The sequence below is a fragment of the Felis catus genome, chromosome X, assembly GCF_018350175.1.
Source record: "Felis catus isolate Fca126 chromosome X, F.catus_Fca126_mat1.0, whole genome shotgun sequence".
Classification (NCBI taxonomy): Eukaryota; Metazoa; Chordata; class Mammalia; order Carnivora; family Felidae; genus Felis; species Felis catus.
In genome coordinates, this window is record NC_058386.1 from 110,273,882 (window position 1) to 110,280,250 (window position 6,369).

Genomic DNA, 6,369 nt, shown 5'->3' on the forward strand with positions numbered 1-6,369 from the left:
GTGACATAATCCGTGGCCAAGTCCTGCTGACGTTACCTCACAAATATCTTCTGAATCCATCCACCTCTCTCCATCTCTACCACCATGACTCTACCTGGACTGCTGCCAGAGCCTTCTTCGAACTGACCTGCACATACTTGCTCCGGACCCCCCGCCCATTCTCCACACGCGCCAGAGATGATGCCAGCAAAGCAGAGACCGGCCCGGATCGCTTCCCTCTGTGCCTATGCGATGGGGTCCACTTCCTTGTGTGACATAAAAGATTCTCCATTATCCTCAATAACCTCGGATCTCCGGCTCCGTTCCTTCTTCAATCGGGCACCCGGGGGTCGATTTAAAGATCTTTGGCATCCGAGGCTCATACCATTCGATGGGGCCTCTTTAAGAAAAGGAATACAGGGGCACCTGGGTGGCTCAGTCGGTTAAGCGTCCGACTTCAGCCAGGTCACGATCTCGCAGTCCGTGAGTTCGAGCCCCGCGTCAGGCTCTGGGCTGATGGCTCGGAGCCTGGAGCCTGTTTCCGATTCTGTGTCTCCCTCTCTCTCTGCCCCTCCCCTGCTTGCTCTCGGTCTCTGTTTCTCTCAAAAATAATAAACATCGGGGCGCCTGGGTGGCGCAGTCGGTTAAGCGTCCGACGTCAGCCAGGTCACGATCTCGCGGTCCGTGAGTTCGAGCCCCGCGTCGGGCTCTGGGCTGATGGCTCAGAGCCTGGAGCCTGTTTCCGATTCTGTGTCTCCCTCTCTCTCTGCCCCTCCCCCGTTCATGCTCTGTCTCTCTCTGTCCCAAAAATAAATAAAAACGTGGAAAAAAAAAAAAGAAAAGGAATACAAAATTAGGTAAGGGGCTCTCTGGGGGTAGAGGCCCCACAAGCGAGGGGCCCCGAGGCTTAAAATTCATTTTAGCGCCACGGTAAACCCGTTTCCAAGAACGCTCGGCAAACCACACGCGGTTTCATGAACGCACCAGGCTGTGGCATGCGCCCGTGACTGCCTCCCCCGAAATTGTCCTTCCCCCATCGCTGACCCGGCAACTCCTTCTTTGCCGGTGGAGCGCCGGACTCCGACCGCAGGCTCGCAAGAGCCGACCGGGAGCCGCAAACGTGGTGAACCGGTTGTTAAACGTGGCCGTGATCGACAATTAGATTCACTTCCGATTAGGCAAGCCACGCGAAAAGGGAAGATAACACGTCCTCGAAGCGCATCACTCCCTAGTCACTTTAGCGCACTCTACTATTACCCGTGTTTCCGAGGCCGTGCGTGCCCATTGTGTCTGTGGGGCGGAAACACGCTGCGAGGACGGGCCCGTGTGCCTCTCTGCCGGACCGCACCCTCAACCGACACCGCGCCGGCAGCCTGAAGCCGGCTGCGGTGCGAGTGTTTACGGCACGACTCCGCAAACGCCTTCGGCCGGGGCTTTGTTTTCCCTAGAGAGCCCATTGTTCAGGACTTAGCAGCCCACGGCTGTTTACAACCAAAGCCGAGGCGCACCCCTGTGCAGCCGTCTCTGGTTTCCTTCCCCACACACGCACGCGCGTGCACACACGCACGCGCACGCACGCACACATGTGGGCACACACGCGATCGCTATGCCCCTCCCATCCCCTGTACGCCACTCAACAGTGTTTCATATACTTTACTTCGAGAGTCGGTTTAATGAAAGGCAGGTACTACGTTGCATCCATCTTCGTATCACAGATGCCTCACACGTTGTAAGGGCTCCAGAAATGTTGGCGGGATAAATTTAACCTGGCGGGGCTCAGTTTCTTCTTAGGTCTAATGAGAATACCTGCTCTCCCTACCACACGCAGACCTTCTGAGAACAAATGAAATTCTAGACATGAAAGTACTCTGAAGGAAAAAGTGAAAAGTATCACACAAGCGCACGGTATTATTTTCACGTGTTCCTGTAGTTTAATGAGTTTCCATCATAAAACACCTGTTGAAGCACATAATTCTAGCTTTCCTCTGTTCTCTCTCAAGATGTTCTAATTTAACCCCTGGGCTCCCTGGGCCCCTTTGAACCTTTCCGGTGTAAGAGGCCGAAGAAACCTCTTTGTTGTAATAAAGCTGACTATGAAGTATGTTTCTGTAAAGTTGATTTTGGCCTTACAAGGAAAACCCGTGAGGAGAATGATAAAATCAGGGATACATTCTCATTGAGGGGAAAATCCCAATTGACAATTAGGGACCCAAAATGAAGGCATTAAAAGATGGGTCAAGCCAGGGGTGCTTGGCCGGCTCGGTCGGGAGAGCACGTTACTCTCGATGTCGGCCTTGTGAGTTTGAGCTCCACACTGGGCCTAGAGATTCCTCAAAAGTAAACATTCGAAAACAAAGATGAGTCAAGCCACCCCACCCGCAACTCTCTTTCTTTGTACTTTATTTTATTCGCATTTGTACTTATCTTATTTAACAAGCCCTAATATTATCACTTACTATGCGTCGGACACTATCCTAAGTACGTCATGGATATTAACTCATTTAATCTTCATAAAACACTTCTTACTTTCAATCTATAGGTAAGGAGACTGAGTCACGGAGAGGTTAAGCCAATGGCCCACGTTCCTCCGCTGTAGGCAGGAGGTGGCCACTCCCAGCAGAATATGACAGAAGGTTGTAAGCCCTGCTCCAGGCTCTTCCCGCCAGGCAGGCTCGTCACCACTGGAGGGCCGCCTTGACCCCCAGACTTCTGCAAGAAGCTAGTTAGCCACTGGGGACTGCATCCACTCCCTCACTTACGTCTTTGATCCCAGCTCCTTTGTGCTGCTTGTGTGATGGTTCTATAGCAAACTCAAGTACAAGCAACTGCAGACAAGTGTGAGTTGCCATCATCACAGGACTTTGGACCGCGACCGGCCTTTGGGGCCTCACCTGTATCAGGCCTCCTGGACAAGTTCTTTAACATCTCTGAGTCTCAGCTTTTCCATCTATAAACATGGAAGTCAGTGTTCCATAATGGAAAGAAAAAAGCATGTCAGACAAGCGTTTTTATTCATGCATCCTCTTATTCACCAAACGAATACTTACGGAGTGTCCATGATGTGCCAGTCACCGAGTGGGGTTCTGGAGACAGTGGCGACCAAGGCTGATATTGGGGTAGTCCCTGTCCTATGAAGCCTACATTCTAGTTGGGAAAACAGGCAAGAGACAAGCAAACAAACAAATAACTATCAATTGAAATAAGCGTCCCAGTAAACACTATGAGAGAAATGGTATGCGGGGAGTGGGGGGGGGGGGTGGGATCCACTCTCCACAGAGTGATCAAATAAAGTTTCTCTCAAGAAGTAACAATTAAGCCAATCTATTATTTGACTAGATTTGTGACCTTGACCAAGTTGCAGTAAGTGTTAAAAATTACAATAGGCAACTGTTCTGAGCCTCGGTGGGCACAGCCCCTGCCTGCCGGCACTCTTGTGATGATGCAACCAGATGATATGCGTGAAACATCTAGCATATAGGAAGCACTCTATAAACGTTCATTCCTTTCCCCTTCTGGCTCGAGCAGTGTTCTCCTGAAAATGACTCAAGGTCACACAATCTGCTTTGGCAGTTATTTAGCTACTTAATCAGTTCAAGAAGCCAGGGATTTAGTGGGCAAATGAAGTCACCCCCAAATCAGCAAAAAGTATACCTACTTACACTTTGGGATTGAACCAAGATGGCTTCAATTTCGGATCTCCTCCTCATGAAATCTGGAGAAGCCTTCGGCTGAGATAATCAGATGTCAAAGCAGCAAATTAATGCCCTCTAATTCTCCAAATTGGCTCCAGCTAGACTTCCCTATCCCCAATTTAACCTTCAGCCATAAGTTATGGGAAATAACTACCACCGGATCTTTGTACTGCCCAGGGATCTGGCACCTAAATTTCTCCTTAGGGTGGAACAGGGAAACAAACCTGTGGTAGGAAAGAGTGCTGCGATTTGCCCCACTTACAAGTAAGGGGCCAGGGCAGTTTAATTTTCACACCCAAGGTCACATAGCAAAGCTGCTAGCAAGCTCAGACCAGAATTCAAGGCTATGTACACCTTTGCCACTCTTTTCTTGCTTAAACCAGTGGTGGCCTGGGGTGATGATTAAAAAATCAATTCCGCAGAACTAAAACCCCTACTGACTGGTCATCCCATCACAAGACACACACACACACACACACACACACACACACACACACACATCGATAGAACGATGCTGATTTTGTCAACAATAACGTGATGAATTGTGGTTGACATTCACTATCTTTAAGTATCTGTACTAAGATCTAAGATAGAGATTATCATATGAGAGGCCAACCCTAAGGTTGCTTGGTGGAACCTCATCTGACCACACTTTAAACACACACACACACACACACACACACACACACACACACCCCAGTAAGGCAGTCAAACCTTTTTTAAAGGAAGTGAGAGTTGGTCAACTTGATGGAGCAAAAACAATATTCTTCGTTCTGATTTAAGATATTTTTCATGTTCAAGAAGCACTATTTATTCAAATACTGCTTCCAATTATTAATATTAAAGATCATAAATCTCTTAACTTGAATTTTATCTGAATCAACCACGGTATAACATAAATCAGCACCTAAAACACTAAAGGCATTATGAAGTTTTTGTCTTTAATTTTATCTTTTTTTTTTTTTTTAATTTTAGAGAGAGCAGGGGAGAGGGGCAGAGGGAGAAAGAGAATCTCCGTGCTGAGCACGGAGCCTGATGCAGAGCTCAATCCCACGACCCTGGGATCATGACCTGAGCCAAAATCAAGAGTCGGACACTCAACTGACTGAGCCACCCAGGCACCCCTGAAGTTGCCTTTAAAAAAATTACTGAAGATATGTTTTTACCTCCCAACAGGTACACTCATTTCCAACTATATTCAATACAGTCAGTCCTAACCGTAAAATTTAAGAGCTCTGTCAAAATTAAAATAACATACTTCAGCATTAACCTAAACTATGGCTGTTTTCAAAGTTTTCAACACAGAAAACCATGGGGTATGCTTGAAATAAATTAGAAGCAATGGCTGGAACACCCATTGCCCCCACTCAATGCTTTTGAGCAGCTCCTAGAAATACATCTAGTAATATCTCTGGTTTGGTGGCCAAAACAATTTGAACCAATTAGAGATGCTTAAGCCTTCGTCGAATGACTGTACTAAAATCAAATCTGATTTCCTTTAAGAACCAGTGTCATAGACAGTAATTATAACTGCTTCTGACAAGTCAGTCGAGAAACCATCCCAGACCTCCAACATATACAATATGCTGTTTAAACCAGATTGTCCCTTTAAGCACAATTCTACATAAATCACTCAAGGCAACAAAAGAACAGGAGTCACTATAAAACAGATGCAGTTTGGCAACTTGGTGCTCCTAAAACATTAGAAGTGCTCTGGCACGTAGTCAAAGTAATCTAAGGCTGGAAAAATCTTGGAGAACAGGAGGAATTCCGGGAGTAATACAGAAGAGCCCCCACTTCACCATGAACAGAAACGATTTTATGGTTCCCAAAGTGAACTTCATTTCCTTTGTCTTGTTAAAAATATTCACCATTAGCGGGGGCGCCTGGCTGACTCGGTTGGTACAACATGCAATTCTTGATCTCAGGGTTTTAAGTTCAAGCCCCAGGTGGGATGTAGAGATTACCTGAAAGTAAAATCTTTAACAACAAAAAAAGTATTCACCCTTAGATATGGTGACTAAAACTCACAAGGAGATTTTCTCATATTTTCCTACAGAAGATAGGCTGTATAAAGGTACTTGGGTATAGAAATGGCCAGGCATCTACCAACACAACAGCAGATACTCGTGAAGTGAAACTGACAGGAAATTGGGACACTCGACAAACGTTGAGCTCAATGACACCAGTTTCTCGGGCTCTCTTCTACCCTCAGCTTGGCTGAATACCCTTTATTCATCTGCTCTTGAAACGAGGTTCTGTCCCGGGGCACTCTGTGGTCTTCTCACTGCCAATGCTTCAACAGCCACCCAGAATCAGATCTATGTCCTCAGCTCTAGCACCTACTGTCCCCATCTCTCCCAGGATGTCTCAAAGACATCTTAAATCCGCATCTACAACAGCAAACTCATCATCTCTCTCCGTCACCTCCAGCGTACCACATCACTTCCCACAAGCCTCTACCGACCACCTCTGTATCTCAGTTGGGCTTGCCAGAAGTTTGGGAGCCAACCCAGAAGGACTGCAAGGAGGAGGCATAAAGTGTGTGGGCCTGGGGGTTAGGTTACTCCGGGTGCTACCACAGTCTAATTTAGATCAACTACTAGCAAGATTATCCCACGTTTCTATCTGATTCCATGTACAGCCTGGACGCTAGCTTCTTGTGGACTGTGTCACTTTGGGCAGGTCACTTCACCTT

At 47.2% G+C, this 6,369-nt stretch overlaps 1 long non-coding RNA gene across 1 annotated transcript; it reads right to left on the reverse strand.

Moving 5' to 3' along the window:
* Nucleotides 1-1,739: 1,739 nt before the first annotated feature.
* LOC123383495 lies at nucleotides 1,740-4,068 on the reverse strand. The gene is made up of 3 exons (XR_006593249.1): nucleotides 3,639-4,068; nucleotides 3,027-3,123; nucleotides 1,740-2,926 (listed from the first exon to the last, which is right to left on the reverse strand). It is a non-coding gene; the product is annotated as an uncharacterized LOC123383495 (long non-coding RNA).
* Nucleotides 4,069-6,369: the final 2,301 nt, after the last annotated feature.